At 36.6% G+C, this 24,956-nt stretch overlaps 1 pseudogene; it reads right to left on the reverse strand.

Annotated features, from left to right (window-relative positions):
- Positions 1 to 1,992: 1,992 nt before the first annotated feature.
- LOC113894783 lies at positions 1,993 to 24,451 on the reverse strand (annotated as a pseudogene).
- Between the last annotated feature and the right edge of the window lie 505 nt (positions 24,452 to 24,956).

Here is a 24,956-nt window from a genome sequence, read left to right on the forward strand (position 1 = left end):
CCTCTGGGTCTTCCCAGTGCACCAGCCCCAAGCATCCAGTATTGTGCATTGAACCTGGACTGGCGACTCGTTTCATATATGATATTATACATGTTTCAATGCCATTCTCCCAAATCATCCCACCCTCTCCCTCTCCCACAGAGTCCAAAAGACTGTTCTATACATCAGTGTCTCTTTTGCTGTCTCATATACATGGTTATTGATAATAGTAAAAATATATCTAGGACTTTCTCTGGTGTTGTTGTGGACAGTGTCGGGTCAGTTCATTTTCAGATAGTTCCTTGATCTGGCTTACGCTTCTCAAGATCTATAGGCCCCTTCCTATGTAGTCAGTGCTAACTATAGGGTTTTAATTTATTGCACCTGTCACTTCCAAGGCGGTTCCCTCTGTTTTGCTTCTTCTGTTTGTGGGTCTCTTCAGTGTCTAATTTACGCCCTGACACAAGGGGGCGGTGGTGGACACTTTTTTAGGCTTACTTGTTCAGTAGTGCTGTGGGGAGGGAGGAACACTGCAAACAAATAACATTGGTGTCTGTGGGGAGTGCTCCCAGTGTCTCATCCACACTGGGTTTGCCCCCACTCACAGTGTGTACCTTCCCTGTCTACACTGCTTAGGCTCTAGGTTGCTCTGCTGGGAACTGTCTGAGGCCGGCCCTGGGTTGTATGCACTTCCCAGCTCTACGCCGCTCAGGTTCAAGTTCTCGGGTACTCCACAAAGGCACAGACTCTGTTGGGCTTGTGTTTGTGCCCTTCCCAGGTCCTAGCAGCTCAGGTGACTGTGTTTGGTGAGCACAGTTGCTGTGACTTATCACCTCCCCTGTCCCTGCTGCTTGGTTTTCTGAGTGTACAACCAGCACAACCTTCTCAGGCGGATGTTGACCATCCAGAATCCCAAGAAGTCTTGGTTAGCAATGAAGCCTGCTTGCAGTTTGGTAGATGATGCCTCTCTGGGGCCGTGGTTGCCCCCTTCTGGCTCTAGCTGCCCTTGCCTGCCTGTCTCCGGCAGATGGGCCGGTCCACAGCCAGCTAGCTCTGCTCAGTCATTTGTTCTGTGAGAGAGCCTGGCAGTGTCTTAGGTTAGGGCTTTTCGCAGGGTAGCTAGCCCACAGTCTGGTTTGATATCTCAAGTTAGTTCCCTCAGATTGCCCTTGGGGCATTCAGGCCTGGTCCTTACTCTAAGCAATTCAGCCCCTGCCTCCCTACCCAGCCCCCATTTGCTACTGGCGGATGAGGGCGTCTGCACTGCTTCTCTGCTGAGAGTTACCGTTGGGCACACAATCTGTGGGTTTTAATTATTTATTTATTTTTCCTCCCAGTTATGTTGCCCTCTGAGGTTCCAAGGCTCGCCACAGACTCACCAGTGAAAGTGTTTCCTGGTGTTTGGAAACCTCTCTTTTTTAAGACTCTCTTCCTGGGACAGATCTCTGTCCTTACTTCTTTTGTCTTTGATATTTTTTTCCTACCTCCTTTCGAAGACAATGGGCTGCTTTTCTGGGTGCCTGATGTCCTCTGCCAGCATTCAGAAGTTGTTTTGTGGAATTTACTCAGCGTTCAAATGTTCTTTTGATGAATTTGTCGGGGAGAAAGTGGTCTCCCCATCCTATTCCTCTGCCATCTTAAGACCGCCCCCCCCCACCCTATTTTTTCCATTCAGGTTTTAAAAAGTGAAATGAGCATTTCAGCTGACACTATGATGGAGCAAAGCAGGCTTTTTTGACCATAAACTGATGCCACCTCTTGGTCATAAACCCTGCAGAGATTTAAGATGAGTCTCAAATTTCAAAGAGAGTCAGCAGAGAGTGTGAAGATATATGAACAGAGGAGAAAGCAGCTGAAGGCACAAAGGACCCCAAGGGGTTTTTAGAACTGCTTTCATTTAATAAGCCAGTAGTATAGCAACCTAAAGACCTTGGCTGTGATCACACCAGGATGTTTTTAATGGATTGCTGTGGGGAAACATGATGGGCACCTGCCATCCTCTGGCTCATGGTGCTAAGTGGGCAGCTCCAGCACCAACTCTGTGGCGAGCCTATAGCTGGGGGTGTAGTAGAGGTATTCCTTGCCATATGGGAGCTCTTTGGTGAAAAGATTCCTTTAAGGAAAAGTTTTTTTTGCTTCTTCTTCAGGAATGGTTGGAAGGACCATCATGCTGTCCCCATTCTTCCATTCAACCGGGGTGACTTCCTTCTTCTCTGCTCTCAGCTGGAAAGAGAATCTCATCAAAGTTCCTGCCAGTGGTAGCTGAGTAGAGGATGGACAGTTTCGGTTTATTATCAGGACCAAAAGTAAACACCACATGAGCGGTCACAGGCATGCTCTTTTCGTCATTCTCTGGTGCGTCCAACATGCCCAACTGAATGGCTAGGTCCCCATTCTTATCATCAGTGATAGGAAAAGGTAACTTTTTTGTGGCTCTTCACCATTGTAAGCGTTGATATCCTTGCTCCATGCAAGATAGTCTTCCACGCTGTCTATGGAAAGAGCAATCATCTTAACTTTTCTCTTGGCAAGTTCTGGTGCCAGATTTGCTGCTCTGCCGAGTTCTGTGGTACACACTGGGGTAAAGTTCCGAGGATGGGAGAAGAGAATTCCCTGTGAGTCTCCCAGATAGTCATGGAAACAGATGCGGCTGATGGTAGTACTTGCCTCAAAGTTGGGAGCCTCATCCTGGAGGAGGAGACCTCCGCCCGTGACGGCAGCAGTGATACGGATGTAGGAGGAGATGCAGGACTGACAGCCACTAGCCTGTGGTTCTAATTTCTCCAGTTGCACATTTTTAATGTGCTTAGTTTTTGTTATTGAGTGATAGAATTTTCCTATATATTTTGGATATTAATCCTTTATCAGACATATGGTTTACAAATATTTTCTCCTTTTCCATAGGAAATTTTATTGATTACATTGTTCATTTCTTAGTTGCCTATGCTTTTGTGTCATTTAAAAAATGCATTGTAAAGACTGAGGTAGAAATTATTTTTTTTTTATTCTAGGAGTTTTACAATTAAAGTCTTATGTTTAAGGCTTTAATTTAAGTTGATTTCTGTATATTGTGTAAGATAAGGGTCCAATTTCATTCTTTTGTATATGAATATGCAGTTATCTCAACAGTATTCATTGAAGAAGTTATTTTTTGCCCACTTTATATTCTTGGCACTTGTGTTAAAGATCATTTGATTAAACATGTGTGGGTTTATTTGAGGGTCCTTCGTTCTGTTCTATTGGTCTATGTGTTTCTTTATATGCCAGTATCATACTGTTTTGATTCCTATAGCTTTGTAATACAAATAGAAAATTAAAAGTATGATGCCTCTAACTTTCTCTTTCTTCTTTCACAAGATTGCTTTAGCTATTTTGAATCTTTGTGGTTCCATTTGATTCTTGAGGATTATTTTTCCAGCATTTGCGAAAAATGCGATTGAAATTTTGCCATGGATTTTATTAAATCTGTAAATCTGGTCCCATAACTTCATGGGAAATAAATGGGAAAATAGTGGAAACAGTGTTAGACTTTATTTTTTGGGGCTCCAAAATCACTGGAGATGGTGATTCCAGCCATGAAATTAAAAGACGCTTACTCCTTGGAAGGAAAGTTATAACCAACCTAGATAGTATATTCTAAAGAAGAATATTAATTTGCCAACAAAGGTCCATCTAGTCAAGGCTATGGTTTTTCCAGTGGTCATGTATGGATGTGAGAGTTGGACTGTGAAGAAATCGGAGTGCCAAAGAATTGATGCTTTTGAACTGTAGTGTTGGAAAAGACTCTTGAGAGTCCCTTGGACTGCAAGGAGATCCAACCAGTCCATGCTGAAGGAGATCAGTACTGGGATTTCTTTGGAAGGAATGATGCTAAAGCTGAAACTCCAGTACTTTGGCCACCTCATGAGAAGAGTTGACTCATTGGAAAAGACTCTGATGCTGGGAGAGATTGCGGGCAGGAGGAGAAGGGGATGACAGAGGATGAAATGGCTGGATGGTATCACCGACTCGATGGACATGAGTTTGAGTGAACTCCGGGAGTTGGTGATGGACAGGGACTCCTGGCGTGCTGTGATTCATGCGGTCACAAAGAATCGGACACGACTGAGCGACTGCACTGAACTGAACTGAACTGCAATCACTACAGACCATTACTGTTGGCTCAGCAGTAAAGAAACTTCCCGCCAATGCAGGAGATGCAGAAACGATTCCTGCGTCTGGAAGACCATCTGGAGAAGGAAATGGCAACCCACTCCAGTATTCTTGCTTGAGAAATCCCATGGACAGAGGAGCCTGGTGGCCTACAAAGTCAAAAAGATTCAGACATGACTTAGACAAACAGAAGTAGCAATCTGAGAACACACACTGTTTTTCCATTCAGGTGTGTCTTCTTCAATTTCTTCCCTTAATGTTTTATAGTTTTCAGTGTACAAGTCTTTAACTTCCTTGGTTAAATTCACCCACAAGTATTTTATTCTTTTTGATGTTGTTATAAAAATGATTGTTTTCTAATAGAGCCTGAAGTCAGGTAGGTTGATTCCTCCAGTTCCATTCTTCTTTCTCAAGATAGCTTTGGCTATTTGAGGTTTTTTGTATTTCCATACAAATTGTGAAATTATTTGTTCTAGCTCTGTGAAGAATACCATTGGTATTTTGATAGGGATTGCATTGAATCTATAAATTGCTTTGGGTAGTATACTCATTTTCACTATATTGATTCTTCCCATCCATGAACATGGTATATTTCTCCATCTATTAGTGTCCTCTTTGATTTCTTTCACCAGTGTTTTATAGTTTTCTATATATAGGTCTTTAGTTTCTTTAGGTAGATATATTCCTAAGTATTTTATTCTTTCCATTGCAATGGTGAATGGAATTGTTTCCTTAATTTCTCTTTCAGTTTTCTCATTATTAGTGTATAGGAATGCAAGGGATTTCTGTGTGTTGATTTTATATCCTGCAACTTTACTATAATCATTGATTAGTTCTAGTATCAAGACAGTATGGTACTGGCACAAAGACAGAAATATAGATCAATGGAACAAAATAGAAAGCCCAGAGATAAATCCACGCACATATGGACACCTTATCTTTGACAAAGGAGGCAAGAATACACAATGGATTAAAGACAATCTCTTTAACAAGTGGTGCTGGGAAAACTGGTCAACCACTTGTAAAAGAATGAAACTAGAACACTTTCTAACACCATACACAAAAATAAACTCAAAATGGATTAAAGATCTCAATGTAAGACCAGAAACTATAAAACTCCTAGAGGAGAACATAGGCAAAACACTCTCTGACATACATCACAGCAGGATCCTCTATGACCCACCTCCCAGAATATTGGAAATAAAAGCAAAAATAAACAAATGGGACCTAATTAAACTTAAAAGCTTCTGTACAACAAAGGAAACTATAAGCAAGGTGAAAAGACAGCTTTCAGAATATGAGAAAATAATAGCAAAAGAAGCAACTGACAAACAACTAATCTCAAAAATACACAAGCAACTCCTACAGCTCAATTCCAGAAAAACAAATGACCCAATCAAAAAATGGGCCAAAGAACTAAATGGACATTTCTCCAAAGAAGACATACGGATGGCTAACAAACACATGAAAAGATGCTCAACATCACTCATTATCAGAGAAATGCAAATCAAAACCACTATAAGGTACCATTTCACGCCAGTCAGAATGGCTGTGATGCATAAGTCTACAAGCAATAAATGCTGGAGAGGGTGTGGAGAAAAGGGAACTCTCTTACACTGTTGGTGGGAATGCAAACTAGTACAGCCACTATGGAGAACAGTGTGGAGATTCCTTAAAAAACTGGAAACAGAGCTGCCTTATGATCCAGCAATCCCACTGCTGGGCATACACACTGAGGAAACCAGAAGGGAAAGAGACACATGTACCCCAATGTTCATCGCAGCACTGTTTATAATAGCCAGGACATGGAAGCAACCTAGATGCCCATCAGCAGATGAATGGATAAGAAAGCAGTGGTACATATACACAATGGAGTATTACTCAGCCATTAAAAAGAATACATTTGAATCAGTTCTAATGAGATGGATGAAACTGGAGCCTATTATACAGAGTGAAGTAAGCCAGAAAGAAAAACACCAATACAGTATACTAACGCATATATATGGAATTTAGAAAGATGGTAACAATAACCCTGTACGAGACAGCAAAAGAGACACTGATGTATAGATCAGTCTTATGGACTCTGTGGGAGAGGGAGGGGGTGGGGAGATTTGGGAGAATGGCATTGAAACATGTATAATATCATGTATGAAACGAGACGCCAGTCCAGGTTCGATGCACGATACTGGATGCTTGGGGCTGGTGCACTGGGACGACCCAGAGGGAGGGTATGGGGAGGGAGGAGGGAGGAGGGAAGAGGGTTCAGGATTGGGAACACAGGTATACCTGTGGCGGATTCATTTCGATATTTGGCAAAATTAATACAATATTGTAAAGTTTAAAAATAAAATAAAATTAAAAAAAAAAAGAAAACTACTAGTGATGGAAAGGAAGTTCAAGAAATGGCTAAAAGTTCAAGAATTTAAGGACCACCAGAAAATCAGGAGTTTAAACTCTGTGTCTCTCAATCTTTAAAACCTACCTTCCCTTTTAATAAAAGATTGAAAGTAAAATATTTTTATGTATCAAAAAAAAATGATTGTTTACTTCGTTTCTTTTTTTCCTGAGAGTTTATGCTTAATGTATAGAAATGCAACTGATACTTGAATGTTGCTTTTGTATTCCTGAAACTTTACTGAAATTAATAACATGGAAGGAAAGAAAATAATAGAATTGTATTTGGTAAAAGATGCTGATAGACTGAAAAATTTCCAGTGAGACTACCAATGTCTTAGCTCTCAACTTTTCTTCCCTGAACTCTTGCTAAATCCAAATTGGTCAGCCAGTGGCTATTCACTCATTCAACAAACATTCAATTATTCATCATGGGCTTAATTACAGCCCCAGTCTTAATTATGCTGCATCCAGTCCTATGATTAAGGCAACCTCAGTTTCTCCATGCTGGCCAAAAATTTCAACAATTTTTTCAACAATGGTTAGAACCAAATCATACCAAACTCTAGTAACCTTCCCCAATCTATTTTATAAATTTTTGTTTCCTGTTTCCACAGAGGCATCTTTTTAAAGTGTTCTCATATAGCAAAGATTTAGTAAAAATTACGGTTAATGGCTTTGGTTGTCTTTCTCCTTCAATGACTCCAAGTTTAGCATAGTTTCTAAAAATGTAACTAATCTGGAATTAATGGAATTTTATTTTTATTTTCCTAACAAAATGTAATATGGTAAGACAGTATACTGAAAAGAAGTACAATAATTCCTTGACATCCATGAGGGATTGGTAATACTCCTCCCTCAAATCTCCCCACAAGGCCCCCATACCAAACTTGAGATGCTTGGATTCCTTAGTCAGTTCCACATTCATGATTCAACCAACTGGGACAAGACCAGCTGTTGGCTGACTCTGGATGCCAAACAGCTGATTTCATGGGCAAGATGGTGCAGGTTATACTGAAAATTGCTATTTTAGTCAATTTGATGCTTTTAGATTATGCCACTGCCTTATTTGATTGAATAGGTCATATAGTGACATTGTATTTTCTTTTACTTATTAAATATATTTTGTTCAGAGTTTATGTGCTAGTTGTTCTGTAAAACCAAATATAGTGCTATTTATATTTCTCTAAGTAATCCTAATTAACAAATTAAGGTTTTCCTTCTTAAAAATAAAACTAATACAATGATTTTTGATATATTTATGATTCCTGTTCATTAATGTGTTATAACAGTCATGCATATGCCCACTTACACATCCTTTCACTCAAGTTGGTAAATAATTATAGAAACAGGAATTTGAATTCTGTACTTATAGTAATTCCTTCTTGATTCTTACTAGTTATTATTATTTTCTGTAGTGATAAGATACATTACAATAATAAACTAGTAATGTTATTTTAAATCTATCAGGATTCATGTATATAGAACCATAATATATTTCTTACAAAAAAATCTGCCTTTTGAATATCAGGAGATTTTTTTTCTTTTTGGTTCAGGTAAGATAACACTGATTTTGTAATAGCAGAATGTGTGTGTGTGTGTGTGTGTGTGTGTATGTGTGTGTGTATCTATGTTAAAATACCTTTTAAATTAAAATGTCAAATTCAGCTTAGCACTGGAAGGGCAGTCTATGATTGAGGAACGGCTGTCAGCTTGTCTTTTGTCTGTCAAATTGCAAGCTCTGCTATGGTGACTATTTTAGGCCAAAGGATCACAGAACTCTATATCAATAGTGGCTCAATAAAACTGGAAGAAAGTTGAGACAATCTATTAATTGTTTTGGAGGTTGGATTTTGCACTTTGAATTATTTAAGGATATTTTTGCCACCTTCCCTACTGTTGAATGAATAAGTCAGGAATCCATTCAAGTAAGGCATGAAAAAAAGATGTTGAAATCCATCAGGGTAGCAATTTCCATGAAAAGTTGAATATTTTAGCCTTGTGCTGTAGTTGTAGAGGCCATGTTTGTTCTGTAATTTGCAAAAGCAAATTTTTACTTGTAGGTTTTTTTTTTTTTAATTTTCTCAATGACTATGCCTTTAGAAAAATGTTATATACATTTGTATGTATCTATCAATTTGTAGCCTGAAAAGATTTGATGATTAGGATTCTTGGGCTCTTTTTTTCAAGTGATGAGAAAGATCTAGGATTAACTCACCCATGTAGATCCTCCAGAATTGCCCAGGAAATCCAGTGGTGTTAGCAGCTATATCTAGCCATAGTGTTGGTGTCAGCTGCTCCAGCTGTGTCCACGTGACATTGTAACCTGACTGTCGCTTGCATTATAATCATGATGCAGTAGTTGAAACTTAGCATTGCTGTCTTTCTTTCTGTGCATCTAGTTTTGTAAACTTCCTGCCAGCCTTATGAGCTAATCAGTAGCTTTCCTACATTTTTTTTTTTATTTGAAAGAGTTTATTTCTCAAGCTCAAAATGACAGAACCAGCACTTAAACAGAAAATTTGCAGCTACATTCTCAAGTGTAAGCTAAATTAAAATTGCTATATTTTCCTTCTGAAATAATTATGGTCATTATAAAATGACCATAATTTTATTCAGCTTCACTTTGTTTTATCCTTAAAGTCTATTTTGTTGGATAGTAATATAGCTACAAGCACTTTTTATTTTTGTTTAATTTAGAATTTACATGTTATAACTTTTTTGATTCTTAACCTTCTTCTAGCCTGTGTCCTTCCATCTTAGGTATGTCTCATAAACCACATAGAATTGTCAGTGAATTATGTATATTACAACAGAGGAAAGAGTGACAGACTTTATGTTTTGGGGCTCCAAAATCACTGCAGATGGTGACTGCAGCCATGAAATTAAAAGATGCTTACCCCTTGGAAGAAAAGTTATGATCAACCTAGACAGCATATTAAAAAGCAGAGGCATTACTTTGCCAACAAAGGTCCGTCTAGTCAAGGCTATGGTTTTTCTAGCAGTCATGTATGGATGTGAGATTTGGACTATAAAGAAAGCTGAGTGTTGAAGAATTGATGCTTTTGAACTGTGGGGTTGAAGACTCTTGAGAGTCCCTTGGACTGCAAGGAAATCCAACTATTCCATCCTAAAGGAAATCAGTCCTGAATATTCATTGGAAGAATTGATGCTGAAGCTGAAACTCCAAGACTTTGGCAACCTGATGCAAAGAACTGGTTCATTTGAAAATATCCTGATGCTGGAAAGATTGAAGGCAGGAGGAGAAGGGGACAACAGAGAGTGAGATGGTTGGATGGCATCACCAACTCAGTGGACATGAGTTTGAGTAAACTCCGGGAGTTGGTGATGGACAAGGAGGCCTGGTGTGTTGCAGTTCATGGGGTTGCAAAGAGTCAGACAGGACCGAGTGACTGAACTGAACTGAACAACCTTACAATAGATAAACAGTCATTCCTGGTGAAGTGGGCAGATCTATAAATCATGAACCTCTTTGAACTTGAAATCCAATAGCAAGTCCTGGAGAGAAAGGCATGTGGGTTACCATCACCATAAACTGCTTTTCACTAGTAGCAATATATTTTATCCTTGCAGCAATTTACTCAAGCTATTTAATGCAAGTATAATTGTCTACATTTTATTGTTGAGCACAGGAAAATCAATTTCCCAAAGAGACACAAGAAGAAAAACAAGGGTTCAAATTCATAGCCTGTGATTTTATGATGTATTCTTTTTAAAAAATATATCATTTTCATGCATTGAACTGAGATTAAATTGATTGTACAGCTTCATGCAATCTCTTTTGAATCCATTCATTTACTTTTTCTCACTTCTATCTTCATATGCCCTTTGATACATGACTCCAAAAATCACATTCTGTCTGGGAAGCAAATGGTTAAATTTGAAGGGAGGGAAGATATAGGGAGATAGATTTAAAAAAAAAAAAACAATTTCCTAAAAAATAGTATTCTGTGCATGTATTTATATACTATTTGCTAGACTTTGTTCTATAGGTTTTACCTGCATTGATTAATTAAATTTGCATAGCAATCATATAAGGTAGTAATAGTTAAATTATTCATTTTATTCCTATTTTGCAGGTGTGGGAACTAGACAGAGAGATTAAGGGTCTCTTTCAAGGCTGTATAGCAAATAAATGGAAGAGCTGGGCTTTAACCTGAGGCTTTCTGCTTCAGAGTTTATGCCTTTAACCATTCCTCTTAATGACATTTTATCACACAGAGGATTTTAAACAGAAAGTGCTTTTGTAAGATATTATTTGTTTTAGGAAAGATGTTAATTATTTTGGAGAATAGTATTGGTTTCCAAGGCATCCCTCAATTAACAAAGACAGATTTCTTGGTATATAAAGTTATTAAGATTTGATTTTTCTAATTTATATGTTCCAATAATATATTTTACTAGACTAAAAATAATACAATATTTATGAAATATGAATAAGCTAGTTAACATTTCTTATCTCAAGACAGAATTTTTAAGCCTATGGCTAATGGGAATTCTTCACTTACCTTTTTTAATCGATAAACTTGAGTATTAGAAATAAAACATCATTTCCCACAAATATGCATGCATTGGGCATTTAACATGCAGCTGTCCTGATCTTTAGGGATATAGCAGTAACCAAAGCAGTCAATAAAATCTGTAATCTAAAAGGATCACATACTATAGGCGGCAGATAGACCATGAACAAATAAAAACAATATGTATTATATTTGGTATGGTTGCTACTATGAAGCAAAATAAGGAAAGTAAGCAGTGTAGATAAAAAATAAAAAGCAACCCTGATAGTAGATGTGAAATTTATCTTTAAGATGATCAGGAAAAGAGAAAGTTACATTCAAAAGTCAACATAAAGAGATAAAGGATAAATATCCATGTATTTTAAGGAAGGGAGAATTCTAGGCAGAGGCACTCACAAAGCACTATTCCTGATGTGGGCAGGTGCCTGGTGTTTTCCCATGTATTAGGAAAGTTGATTAAGCATATGCAGAGGAAGTATGTGCATCTTTTCTTTCTTTCCAAGAACAGTAAATTGTAGATTTCATGGAGTTAAAAATAAGGAGTATTTTCACTTTTTAAAATAAAAGTGTATTTAAGATACAAGTTCCTTAATGCTATTATGTATGTTTTTTATGAAACATGATTAATATTTTAGGTATATCAATTAAATGTGATCACTCATTAAACTTGATTGCTTAAATAAATACAAAATACATTACTTTTTACATTTTTAATAATTCATTTATACTTATTATGAATATCTTTCAAATATAGCTATTTCATTCCATAAAATATTTTTCTTATCAAAAATATACATTTAAATCATGCAACCATAGTAGAAAAAAGAAAAACAAATTAAAAATGAAAACAGTTTCAGAGATCTCTGTGATAACATTAAACATAAAATGGGGTCCCAGAGAAAAGAGAAAGAAGGAATCAAAAATGTGTTTGAGGGAATTATGGCTAAAAACTACATGAACCTGAAGAAAGACAGATATCAAGGTTCAGAAAGCATAGAGGTTCCAAACAAGATTAAATCCTAAAAAATACATCAAGAAATACCATAAATATGTGTTCCCCATCCTGAACCCTCCTCCCTCTTCCCTCCCCATACCATCCCTCTGGGTCGTCCCAGTGCACTAGCCCCAAGCATCCAGTATCGTGTATCAAACCTGGACTGGCAACTCGTTTCTTACATGATATTTTTCATTTTGATATTTGGCAAAACTAATACAATTATGTAAAGTTTAAAAATAAAATAAAATAAAATAAAAAAAAAGAAATACCATAAATAAAACTGCAAAAGTTAAAGATAAAAAGAGATTTCTTTTTTTTTTAATTTTATTTTATTTTTAAACTTTACAATATTGTATTAGTTTTGCCAAATATTGAAATGAATCCGCCACAGGTATACATGTGTTCCCCATCCTGAACTCTCCTCCCTCCTCCCTCCCCATACCATCCCTTTGGGTCATCCCAGTGCACCAGCCCCAAGCATCCAGCATCCTGCATCGAATCTGGACTGGTGACTCGTTTCATACACGATATTATACATGCTTCAATGCCATTCTCCCAAATCTCCCCACCCTCTCCCTCTCCCACAGAGTCCATAAGACTGATCTATACATCAGTGTCTCTTTTGCTGTCTCATACACAGGGTTATTGTTACCATCTTTCTAAATATTTCTAAAAAGAACAAGAGAAAAAAAAAAAAAAAGTCATATACCAAGGGAAATTTCTGTTCAGCTATCAGCTAATTTAAGGAAGCTTTATAGACCAGAAGAGAGATGGCATGATATATTCAAAGTGCTGGAATGGTAAGTCTATAATCTAAGATACTCTACCTAGCAAGATTATTATTTAGAAACAAAGGAAAAACAAATAACTTATCATATATTAACCCCTTGATAATAAAAATTAAAAAAAAAAACCTATACTAGATATAATGAACAGATGATCTGTTCTTTAATATAACTGTGGTTTTAAAGTCTCCTACTATTATTGTATTATTGCCATTTCTTCCTTCATGTCTGTTAGTATTTGTTTTATATGTTTTGGTGTGTCTAATATTTGGTGCATACATGTGAACAGATTTTATCTCCTTCCCTTGCATTGACTGTCTCTTGTATCCATTATTATTATATAATGACTTTCCTCATCTTTTGTTCTAGAATTTGTTTAAAAGAAATATGTTGTTATCCTCCCTTTCTTATCATTTCTATTTGCATGAAATATCTTTTTCCATTCCCTCACTTTTAGTCTGTGTGTGTCTTTGGATCTGAAGTGATACCTTGAAGTAAGTAAGTAGAAAGAATTGGATTTTTAAAATCCAATCATCCACTCTGTGTCTTTTGATTGGATCATTTATTTACATTTAAAGTAATTATTGATAGATACGCTCTTATTGACATTTTATTACTTGTTTTCTAATTATTTTTTGAGTTTTTCTCTGCTTATTTCTCCTTCTTTTTGTTTCTTCCCTTGTGGTTTGATTTTCCTTAGCAGTATGCTTGTGTTCCTTTATGTTTATTTTTCTGGGTAAGGACAAAAAAAATCTTATATTAATGGACAGATCATCTAGACAGAAATTTAAAAGGTTTTCTTTTAAATTTTCTTAAACAGTGGTATTAAATGAAACAATAGCCCAGTGGAACTCCGTAAGTACCTATAGGACATTATAATCCCAAAACAGAAGAATACATGTTCTTTTCAAGTGCCCATAAAATGCTCTTCAAGATAGATTACATGCTAGGCCACAGAACAAGTCTCAATAAATTTAAGAGGATAGAAACTATATCAAGGACTTTGACTGACCAAAATGGTATGAAACTAGAAACCAAATGACATAAATAAAAATGGGAAAAGAACAGGTATGCAAATACTGAAAGGTTGTTGCTGAGCCATGAAAGACGCTGGGATTCTTGTCCTCTGGAGGACAGGAATTTAATCTGAGGCCAGTGAGGAGGCTTGATCACTCAGAGCTTTTGTGTAATAAAGTTTTATTAAAGTATAAAAGAGAGAGACAGCACGTCTGACACAGACATCAGAAGAGGGCAGAAAGAGTGCCCCCCTGCTAGTCTTTAGCAGGAAGTTATATACCTACCAGCAGGCTGCTAATTAGAAAAAGGAAATGTCCCAAAACTCAGAGAGTGGCACCAGGCCCCTCTCCCACAACATGCATTCTGAGATAACATTGGCACAAGGTTAGTCATCCTGGGCCATAAAATAATTGATATGAATCTTGAAGAAAGACAGGTTTCCAAGCAAATACATAGTCTCATTAACATAGTTTAGAAGAACATTTGCATGAGTAAAACATACTGGTTTGTTGGTTAAAATACACTGGTTTGTCCAGTCAGTTCTGAGTCTTAGGTGGAACAGACTTGAAGAAAGATAGAGTGTAAGGTAAATACATAGTTCATTAAAACAGCTTAAGAAAAATATTTCCATAAGAAAAGCTCAAGGGTTGAGAAAAGTTAAGTTCAGGTGGAGCCAGGTGTTGTCATGGAACACAGAATTTTAAAAGAAATCTCCTTTTAATTTTGTATAGAGAAGGGAAAAAAATCTGATACTTACAGTTTATTTCCTCCTGTTGCTGAAGGGAGAGAGAAAAACTGTCTGACACTTGCAGCCTATTTCCTCCATTTGGGGGCCCTTAGCCTTCCTGCCTGTTACCCTCTCAACACTAAACAACAAGCTATTATAAAAATGATGGGTCAATGATGATATCAAAGAAGAATTCATAAAATACCTCAAGACAAAAGAAAATAGAAACACAGCTTTCCAAAATCTATGGGATGTAGCAAAAGCAATTTTAAGAGAGAAGTTCATAGTAATACAGGCATCCCTCAAGAAACAAGTAAAATTTCAAGTTAACAAACTAACCTACCACCTAAAAGATTAGCAAAAGAAGAACAAAGCTCAAAATAACCATAATTAAAGAATTAATAAAGAGACAAAAAATAAATAGAAAAAAAATAATATGAAAGATAAATGAACACAAGATGGAGGGTTTTGAAAAGATAAAATTGATAAATCATTAGTCAGGTTCACTAAGAAGGAAACAAAGTACCCAAATAACAATTATAAGAAGTGAAAGTGCAGAAATAACAAACATTACCAAGAGATAGAAAAAAAAAAAAAATCAGAAAAGAATACTATGAGGAGTTATACATCAACCTAGTGGACACCCAAAAGAAATGGACAGATTTCTAGAAACATACAACCTGCCAAGAAATGAAGCAAGAACAAAGACAATTTGAACAAACTGAACACTAGTAGCGAAATTGAATTTGTAATTATAAAACTTCCAGTCAACAAATGTCTTGGACTATATGGCTTCACAGGGAAATTCTACCAAATATATAAAGAATTAATATCTAACCTTATCAAACTAGGTCAAAACAATTGAAAAGTTCATAACATTCCCAAATGCATTCCATGAGGCCACAATTACCCTGATACCAAAACCAAACAACAGTACAAAAAGAGAAAATCACAGGCCAACATTTTTGATAAATATAGATACAAAAATCCTTAAAAATATTAGCAAACAGAATCCAATGAGAGATTAAGAGGGCCAGTTGAACTCAGGTACCTAAGTAGCTCAGCTGGTAAAGAATCCCCTGGCAATGCAGGAGACCTGGGTCCCATCCCTAGGTTGGGAAGATCCCCTGGAGAAGGGCATGGCAACCCTCTCCACTACTAGGGGCTTCCCTGATGACTCAGATAGATGTTAAAGAATCTGCCTGCAATGCAAAAGACATGGGTTCTATCCCTTGGTCGGGATGATCCCCTGGGGAAGGAAATGGCTTCCCACTACAGTCTTTTTGTCTGGAGACTCCCATGGACAGAGGAATCTGGCAGGTAACAGTACATAGGGTCTCAAAAAGTCAGACACGACTGAGCAACAAACACGTTCATAGGATGTTATTTCCCAAATCTGATATATATCCAATATCATACATCATGATCAAATTAGCTTTATTTCAGGGATTCAAAGATGACTTGGTATCCACAAATCAATCAATGTAATACAACAAATTAACAAAAGGTCAGAAAAAAGCCACATGGTCATCTCAATAGGTGCTGAAAAATCATTTGACAAAAGTCAACATCCATTCTTGATTAAAAGAAAGACAAAAAATCTCACCAAAGTAGGGATGGAGGGAACAAACATACCTCAACATAATAAAGGCCATTTACAAAAAACCTACAGCCTATATAACATGCAATGCTGAAAAGCTGAAAGCCTTTCCTCTAAATTCAGGAACAAGCCAAAATTACTTACTATTGGCATGTTTATTTAGCATAGTATTGGAATCCTAGCCACAGTAGTCAGACAAAAATAAATAAATAAATAACATTCAAATTAGAAGGTAAGGAGTAAAACGGTCGCTATTAGCAGTTTTTATATAGAAAACTAAAGTCTCCACCAAAAAAGTATTTAAAAAATCATTATGAATTCAGTAAAGTTTCAGTATACAAGATTAACATGCAGAAATCTGCCGCTTCTTTATACACTAGTAATTACATATAAGTTCAGACTGTAAAGCGTCTGTCTACAATGTGGGAGACCCGGATTCGATCCCTGGGTCGGGAAGATCCGCTGGAGAAGGAAATGGCAATCCACTCCAGTACTATTGCCTGGAAAATCCCATGGACAGAGAAGCTTGGAAGGCTACAGTCCATGGGGCCGCAAAGAGTCGGACATGATTGAGCGATTTCACTTCACTTCCATTACATATCAGAAGGAGAAAGTAAAGAAGTGCTATTTAAAATTGCATCAAAACTTAAAATACCCAGGAGTAAACCAAAGAAATTAAAGACCCATAATCCGGAGGCTATGAAACAACTGATGAAGGAAACTGAAGTTGCTAAAAAGAAATGGAAAGATAGCCTGTGCTCTTGGTTTGGATGTAATATTGTTAAAAAGTCTGTACTACCCAAAGCAATGTACAGATATAATACAATCTTTATGGAACTACCCATGACATTTTCACAGAACTAGGACAAATTATCCTAAAATTCATATGGAAACAGAAAAGATGCTGAATTGCCAAAGCAATCTTGAGACAAAAGAACAAAGTTGAAGATATGACCTTCCCAGACTATCCTATGAAGCTCAGGTGGTCAAAGCAACATGTATTGGCACAAAACACGCATATAGATCAATGGAACAGAATAGAAAGCCTGGAAATAAACTCACATACCCATGGTCAATCAACACAACAAAGGAGACAAAATATGTAACAAAGTTAAGACAGTCTTGTCAATAAGTGGTGCTGGGAAAACTGGACTGCAATATGTCAAAGGTTACAACTTTTTCTCATACCATATACGGAAATAAACTCAAAATAGGTGAAAAACCTAAATGTAAGACCAAAACCATAAAAGTCTCAGAAGAGAACATAGACATAACACTTTTTGGCATAAAACATAGCAATATTATCTGGCTCTGGCTGGTTACATGTTAGTAATTAGTTTTACAACGTGCAGGTGCAGAAGAATTAACAGTTACAGCATGCAGGTACAGGGGCTATCATTAATCTGAGACAATCTGACCTTAACTTCCAAATCTTTGTTTGTCATATGTGAGGAGGGGGTTTCCTGGTTTTTCTTTAATGATGGTTAATGGCAATCATGCCCAAGCCACATCAAAAGCAAAAAGAAACAAAAGCAAAAATAAAGAAATGGGACCTAACTAAACTTAAAAGCTTGTGCACAGCAAAGGAAACCACTGACAAAACAAAAAGTCAAACCAGAGGATGGGATAAAATATTTACAAACAGTAAGACTGATAAAGTGTTGATATCCAAAATATCTAAACAGCTCATTAAAGACAATCTCAAAACACACACACACACACACACACACACAACAAACTCAACCAAAAAATGGGCAAAGACTTGAATAGGTATTTTTCAAAGGAAGATATATAGGTGGATAATAGCCTCATAAAAAGATGCTCACTATCGTTAATTATGCTAGAAATGAAAATCAAAATAACAATGAGATATCACCTCACACCTGGCAGAATGGCTTTCATCAAAATGTCTACAATTACAAATGTCGATGAGGATGTGGAGAAAAGAAGGAGAACCCTGGAATACTGATGGCGGGAATATAAATTGGTTCAGCCACTGTGGAAATCGGTATAGAAGTTTCTCAAAGTGTTGCGGGGAGGGCAAAAGGGATTTCATCCTGAAGACTGTCAGCCATCTCAAGGCAGGATGTGAATTGGGCCTGAACCCTGTTAACCATCCTTAAAGAAAAACCAGGAAAGCCCCTCCTCACAGATGGCAAACAAAGACTGGAAGTAAAGGTCAGGTTGTCTCAGTTAGATTAATGATGGTGCCTGCACCTGCATGCTGTAATTGTTAATTCTTCCTTACCTACATGTTGTAAAACTAATTACTAACATGTAACCGGCCATGTAGCAAAAGGTGTAAAACTGAGTCCTCCAATATCATTGAGGTCCTTGTTGGGAACCAATTCCCCTTGGACCTGATAGCTTAATGAACTATACTCCACTGTCTTGAGTGTCCTCTGAGAAGTATTTTGTGACTTCAGATTCTACAACAAAAATACTAAAAATAGAAGTACTATATGATCCAATAATTTCACTCCTGAGTATATATTCTAAATGGACAAAGAAAAAAATATTCAAAAAGATACACACACCTCAATGTTCATAGCATTCCTATTTACAAAAGCCAAGCTATTTCAAGAGGGAGGGGACATACGTATACCCAAGACTGATTCGTGTTGATGTATGGCAGAAACCAACACAATATTGTAAAACAAATATCCTTTAATTAAAAATAAATTAATTTAAAAAATCAGAAGAAGACAAAAAAAAAAAAAAAACTAGGGAGGCAACCTGAGGGTCCATCTACAGTGCATCAACAGTGCATCTATTCATCAACAATGAATAAAGAAAATATGGTGTGTGTGTGTGTATATCTATCTACCTATTGAAATTTCACTTAGCCAATCAAAAAAAATGAAATTCTGACATTTTCAGCAAAATGGATGGACCTAGAGAATATTATGCTTAGTGAAATAAGTCAGACAGTGAAAAATAAATACTGTATAATGTCATTTATATTTGGAATAAAGAAAGTAAAACCAACAAATATATATAGCAAAAACATAAACAGACTCAGAGATACAGACAACAAGCTTATTGATTACCCGAGGAGGGTGGGGACAGGGAAGACAAAAGGATAAGGCTTGGATACTGGATTAAGAGGTACAAACTACTATGTAAAATAGATGAACAACAAGGATATATTAAACAGTACCACTGGGATTTATACCCATTATCTTGTAATAACTTTTAGGAGTATAATCCTAAAAATAATGAATCCCTTTGTTGAAACTAATATGATATTGTAAATCAGTTACACTTTAAATGAATAAATGCATTAACATTTAACAGAAGTAAATATAAATCTTGGACATACTTTTAAAAATTATTGTTTTTATTTCTGGCTTACTTCACTCTGTATAATAGGCTCCAGAAATAAGCCAGAAAGAAAAATACCAATATAGTATAATAACATATATATATAGAATTTAGAAAGATGGTAACAATAACCCATTGGAGAAGGAAATGGCAACCCACTCCATTGTTCTTGCCTGGAGAATCCCAGGGACGGGGGAGCCTTGTGGGCTGCCGTCTATGGGGTTGCACAGAGTCGGACATGACTGAAGCGACTTAGCAGCAGTAGCAAGTAACAATAACCCTGTATGCGAGACAGCAAAAGAGACACAGATGTATAGAACAGTCTTTTGGACTCTGCGGGAGAGGGCGAGGGTGGGATGATTTGGGAGCATGGCATTGAAACATGTATATTATCATATGTGAAATAGATCTCCAGTCCAGGGTTGATACATGAGACAGGGTGCTCGGGGCTGGTAAACTGGGATGACCCAGAGGGAAGGGATGGGAAGGGAGGTGGGAAGGGGGTTCAGGATGGGGAACACATGTACACATGTGGCAGATTCATGTCAATGTATGGCAAAACCACAACAATATTGTAAAGTAATTAGCCTCCAATCTAAATAAATAAATGTATATTAAAAAATATTGTTTTACTCTGGATACACATTTACAATATATTTTGAAATTTAGTTTAATTTGATCATTTGTATATCCAATGCAGTCTATTACAGAAGCTATATAGAATCAGCACCATGAGCTTCTAAGGCTGTATATAAGCTTGTTCTCTGTGGTTTTCATCCACTTCAATAAAGTTGATGTTAATTCTTAAATTTCTCACAAATTATTTGAAAGTACTAGGCTAGGGGAAATAAAAAGTTAGTTGCTAGTCCTGTCTGACTCTGACCGATGGACTGTAGCCTACCAGGCTCCTTTTTCTATGGAATTTCCCAGGCAAGAATACTGGAGTGGGTTGCCATTTCCTTCTCCAAGGGATCTTCCTGATCCAGGGATCGTGGGTCTCCCACATTACAGGCTTTACTGTCTGAGCAACCAGGGAAGCCCAGGCTAGGGGAAGCATTCTACTAAATCCAAAGTCTATTGACTGCACAATATTGATTTAGTTATTTTGAGCACATGCTTTATAAAGTTTTATGGAAATATTGGTGAAAGATACTTACTAACTAATTAAAGTTTTCTATTTTTACCTGGAAATAGTATTTTTTTATGATCACAGGGAAAAAAGCTGCTTTGACAAGGATGGGTTGGCTTTACTGATTTTCTTAAACATCTACCTAGTGTGGTTTGGTGAGTGTGAAGACAAAAGCTGATCAGCTACAGGGCTGTTTTACAGAACTCCACAAAAGTTATGGTTGTACTAAAATATCAACAAGAATGGAGAGAAGAAGACAGATTCAGGTATTAGTAACAAAACAGTGAGGGATACGGAAGCCTGCACGCCTCAATCCATGGAGTTGCAAAGAGTCAGAAATGACTTAGAGACTGAACAATAACAAAATAATCTTAATAGGACTTGGTCTTTTCACATCTGCACAGTTACAGAGGAAGTATGTTAAGGGTTTATCATCATTCAGCTTTCTGCTTCAGCAGCTTCAGAGATATTGGTGCCATTCTTTGAGATAGGAAACATAGGAGAAGTCTGTCAGGTAAAATAAATTGATTCTTGAATATATTAAACTTGAGATGCCCTTGAATCATGGAAATACAGGTAACTGAGAACAGATAAATCTAGGTCTTGAGATGGAAAGGAAGCTCTCAGATGGAGGTTTTTGTGGGGAGTCATCAAGCTACAGATAGATGATACTTGAAGACATAGTGGAAAGAACTCTCTAAGGCAGAATATGTATATACCTTCTCTCTAACTTTACATATATAGAAAGAATAAGTCCTGTTAAGACTATCTTCTTACTAGTGTCTGAATCTGTCCTATACTTTTCATTCTCAGTGATGTTATATTATCGCAGACAACGTAAGTCTTTTGTGGAGTTGTATGAAGCAACTTTTGCCTGACCCTCACCAAATCATTTTCCAAAACACAGGCAATGGTATTTTCTTAAATACAAATGTTATCATGATATTATTTTGCTAAAACAGTTGTTCATGTGCCTTCCACTTTTCCTAGAAATCTTTCATCAACTCTTTAAAGTGTCTGCTGCTGTTGCTGCTAAGTCGTGTCAGTAGTGTCTGACTCTGTGCGACCCCATAGACGGCAGCCCACCAGGCTCCCCCGTCCCTGGGATTCTCCAGGCAAGAACACTGGAGTGGGTTGCCATTTCCTTCTCCAATGCATGAAAGTGAAAAGTGAAAGTGAAGTCACTCAGTCATGTCTGACTCTTCCCGACGCCATGGACTGCAGCCTACTAGGCTCCTCTGTCCATGGGATTTTCCAGGCAAGAGGACTGGAGTGGGTTGCCATTTCCTTCTCCAATGCATGAAAGTGAAAAGTGAAAGTGAAGTCGCTCAGTCGTGTCTGACTCTTCCTGACCCCATGGAATGCAGCCAGGCAAGAGTACTGGAGTGGGGTGCCATAGAAAGTATCTAGTTTACTAGATCTAGTTTATTTTACTGTTAAATATCTACTCTACTTTACTGTTCTTTAGTTCATAACATATACGTGAGTTCTTTGAAAACTTCCTTAAACCAAAGAAGCCTGCTTCAGTTTCACAAACACTGTTTATCACCATGCATTTTCACTCCTTGATAACTATTCTTTCTCTGCTAGTTTATAAACACTAGGAGAAGGAACTATCTTTTTAACTTCAATATGCAAGGCTGAGTGTGGTATTGGATTTAACAAATAGTATTTGCTGCTTTTTTAGAGTAGTCATAGTTGATTTGAGTCCTATTTTGAAGCAGGTAACACACTAGGTATGTAGTGATATTGGATGTATAGTGAAGTGTTAACTTGCCTCCCTTGAGTAGTTTATGGTTTAATGTTGGCCATTTAAGGTATAAACTCATTGAAAATAATGAATGGTAAGCTATTTACCTTTGTCAAATACATAATACTGGGAATAATTTTTGTTGAGGTAATTCAAGGACAAACTAGTAATTCTACAATGCTTCTTTCTAAACCCTAATTAAGCCTCCTTCCTTGGCTGTCAACAGTGTCATTTCCATGATAAATGTGAATCAAGCATTCAATTTGAAAAATAAGCAAGCATTTTATGAATAAAAATATTCATTTACATTCAGTTATGTAACAAATATTGAATTTCCCTCATGTGGTCTGTACTATGCTAAATGTTGTACACAAATATCCATGAGTCACAAATAGTTCACAAGATAAAAGGAGAAGAAGCAAACACATCATTTAAAAGAATATGGTGATATTTCAATGATAGCTATTTGCAAAGGGTAAAAGTCAGAATCAGGACTACCTTGAATATCCATGAATCTCTGATATACTGGGGGAAATGGGTGGTATTATAATGTTCAGTTCAGTTCAGTCACTCAGTGGTTTCTGATTCTTTGCGATCCCATGAATCGCAGCACACCAGGCCTCCCTGTCTATTACCAATTCCTGGAGTTCACTCAAACTCATGTTCATCAAGTTGGTGATGCCATCCAGCCATCTCATCCTCTGTAGTCCCCTTCTCCTCCTGCCCCCAATCCCTCCCAGCATCAGGGTCTTTTCCAGTGAGTCAACTCTTCCCACAAGGTGGCCAAAGTATTGGAGTTTCAGCTTTAGTATCAGTCCTTCCAATGAACACCCAGGACTGATTTCCTTTAGGATGGACTGGTTGGATGTCCTTGCAGTCCAAGGGACTCTCAAGAGTCTTCTCCAACACCACAGTTCAAAAGCATCAATTTTTTGGTGCTCAGCTTTCTTCACAGTCCAACTCTCACATCCATACATGACCACTTGAAAAACCATAGCCTTGACTAGACGGACCTTTGTTGGTAAAGTAATGTCTCTGCTTTTTAATATGCTATCTAAGTTGGTCATAACTTTTCTTCCAAGGAGTAAGCATCTTTTAATTTCATGGATGCAATTATAATAGTTAAACTGATTTAAATGTCCACAAGTCATCATTTTAATATCACTTAAATTTAATGGATATTTTCTGATATCTTCAAGCATAAAAATTTACGTTACAACACTATGTATCTACTATTTGATAATATATACATATATCAAAAGTTGAAGTGAAAATAAAGAAATTATTAATTTAATTATGTGTGGATAATTTTATCTCATAAATATTTATAATGTAGATTGTTTCTTCAGTAATGCCTTATATGACATCTAAATTTTATATTGTTTCTTTTCTTTTCTAATCCTTTCTTAGGCTAAGTGAATGTTTACCAGAAATTAAATAGTGAATGGAGAAAATGCAATAATTTCAGCAATTTAAAGTTTTTCTAATAATTTTGCAGAAATAGTTAAATCTTCAGTTTAAAAATAAAAGTATTAGTAAGAGAAAAAATAGATATGAAGTATGATATCATCATAGTAAGACAGATTTCATAAATTTTCCAATATGGTACAGTCATTTTTAGAAGCATAATTATATGGAACCAACTTAAAGACCAAGCTTTCTTTCCTGCTGTTTTAGTGCTTTGAACTTAGAGCAATTAACTTTAAGTTAGTTTTCAGTCAATATTGAGGGTACCATTTTATGTAAAACAATTTAAATTTGTGCCAATTATCCACCTTTGGAGTATAATTAAGAACAAAGTATTATTAGGCAGTTCATGTCATTATTTGAAGGAAAAAAAAAATGAGTAGTGAATTCTGCTAAAAAAAACCACAATGCTGTGTCTCACGTAGGCACTGGAAAAGAAGGTGTTTTCCTCCTCAACAATGTTGAAAACTTATGTGAATAAGTAGTATTTCCCTAGGAAGCAAAACCTACCTATGGGAATGTCACAAGATACATCTTTTGGCCTGCAGCACTGCACATTTGGAATGCTGCTGAAGGAGGTGGAGGTCATGGTGACAGTACAGCCCCAATGGAGAAGGTGCTGGAAGATGAATATAGACCTCCCTGCCAAAACCAATTACTATTTAACACTTTTCCTTGACCCAGAGACAGTTTCTTCTCTCTAAAGACTAAAACTGGGAACAACTGCATTGCATTAACAATATTAAATTCCAAAAAGTGACTCAAATGAGGGAACTATTGAAAGGCTTAATTATTCACATAAGTGTCATACTGAAGCAAGTAAATAAAATAATATAATAAAAGATGTTTCTATCAAGAGGATCTAGGACAGCTTGCTTGATAATTCAGACAGCTTTCTTGATATTTCACATAAAATGTGTAAGGATGTCTGTGATTCCATTCCTACTTTAAAATACTTTCATGTTGACAATGACTTTAATCATACATTAAACCATGGCTACTACATTTTGGTTGATTTTACACATTTTCTGTGTTTTTCAAAATTATTTATTTGTGATACAACTTAGTGAATTAATTGTTTTTCTTTTTTTCCC

The sequence above is a fragment of the Bos indicus x Bos taurus genome, chromosome 6, assembly GCF_003369695.1.
Source record: "Bos indicus x Bos taurus breed Angus x Brahman F1 hybrid chromosome 6, Bos_hybrid_MaternalHap_v2.0, whole genome shotgun sequence".
In the NCBI taxonomy this organism is placed as follows: domain Eukaryota; kingdom Metazoa; phylum Chordata; class Mammalia; order Artiodactyla; family Bovidae; genus Bos; species Bos indicus x Bos taurus.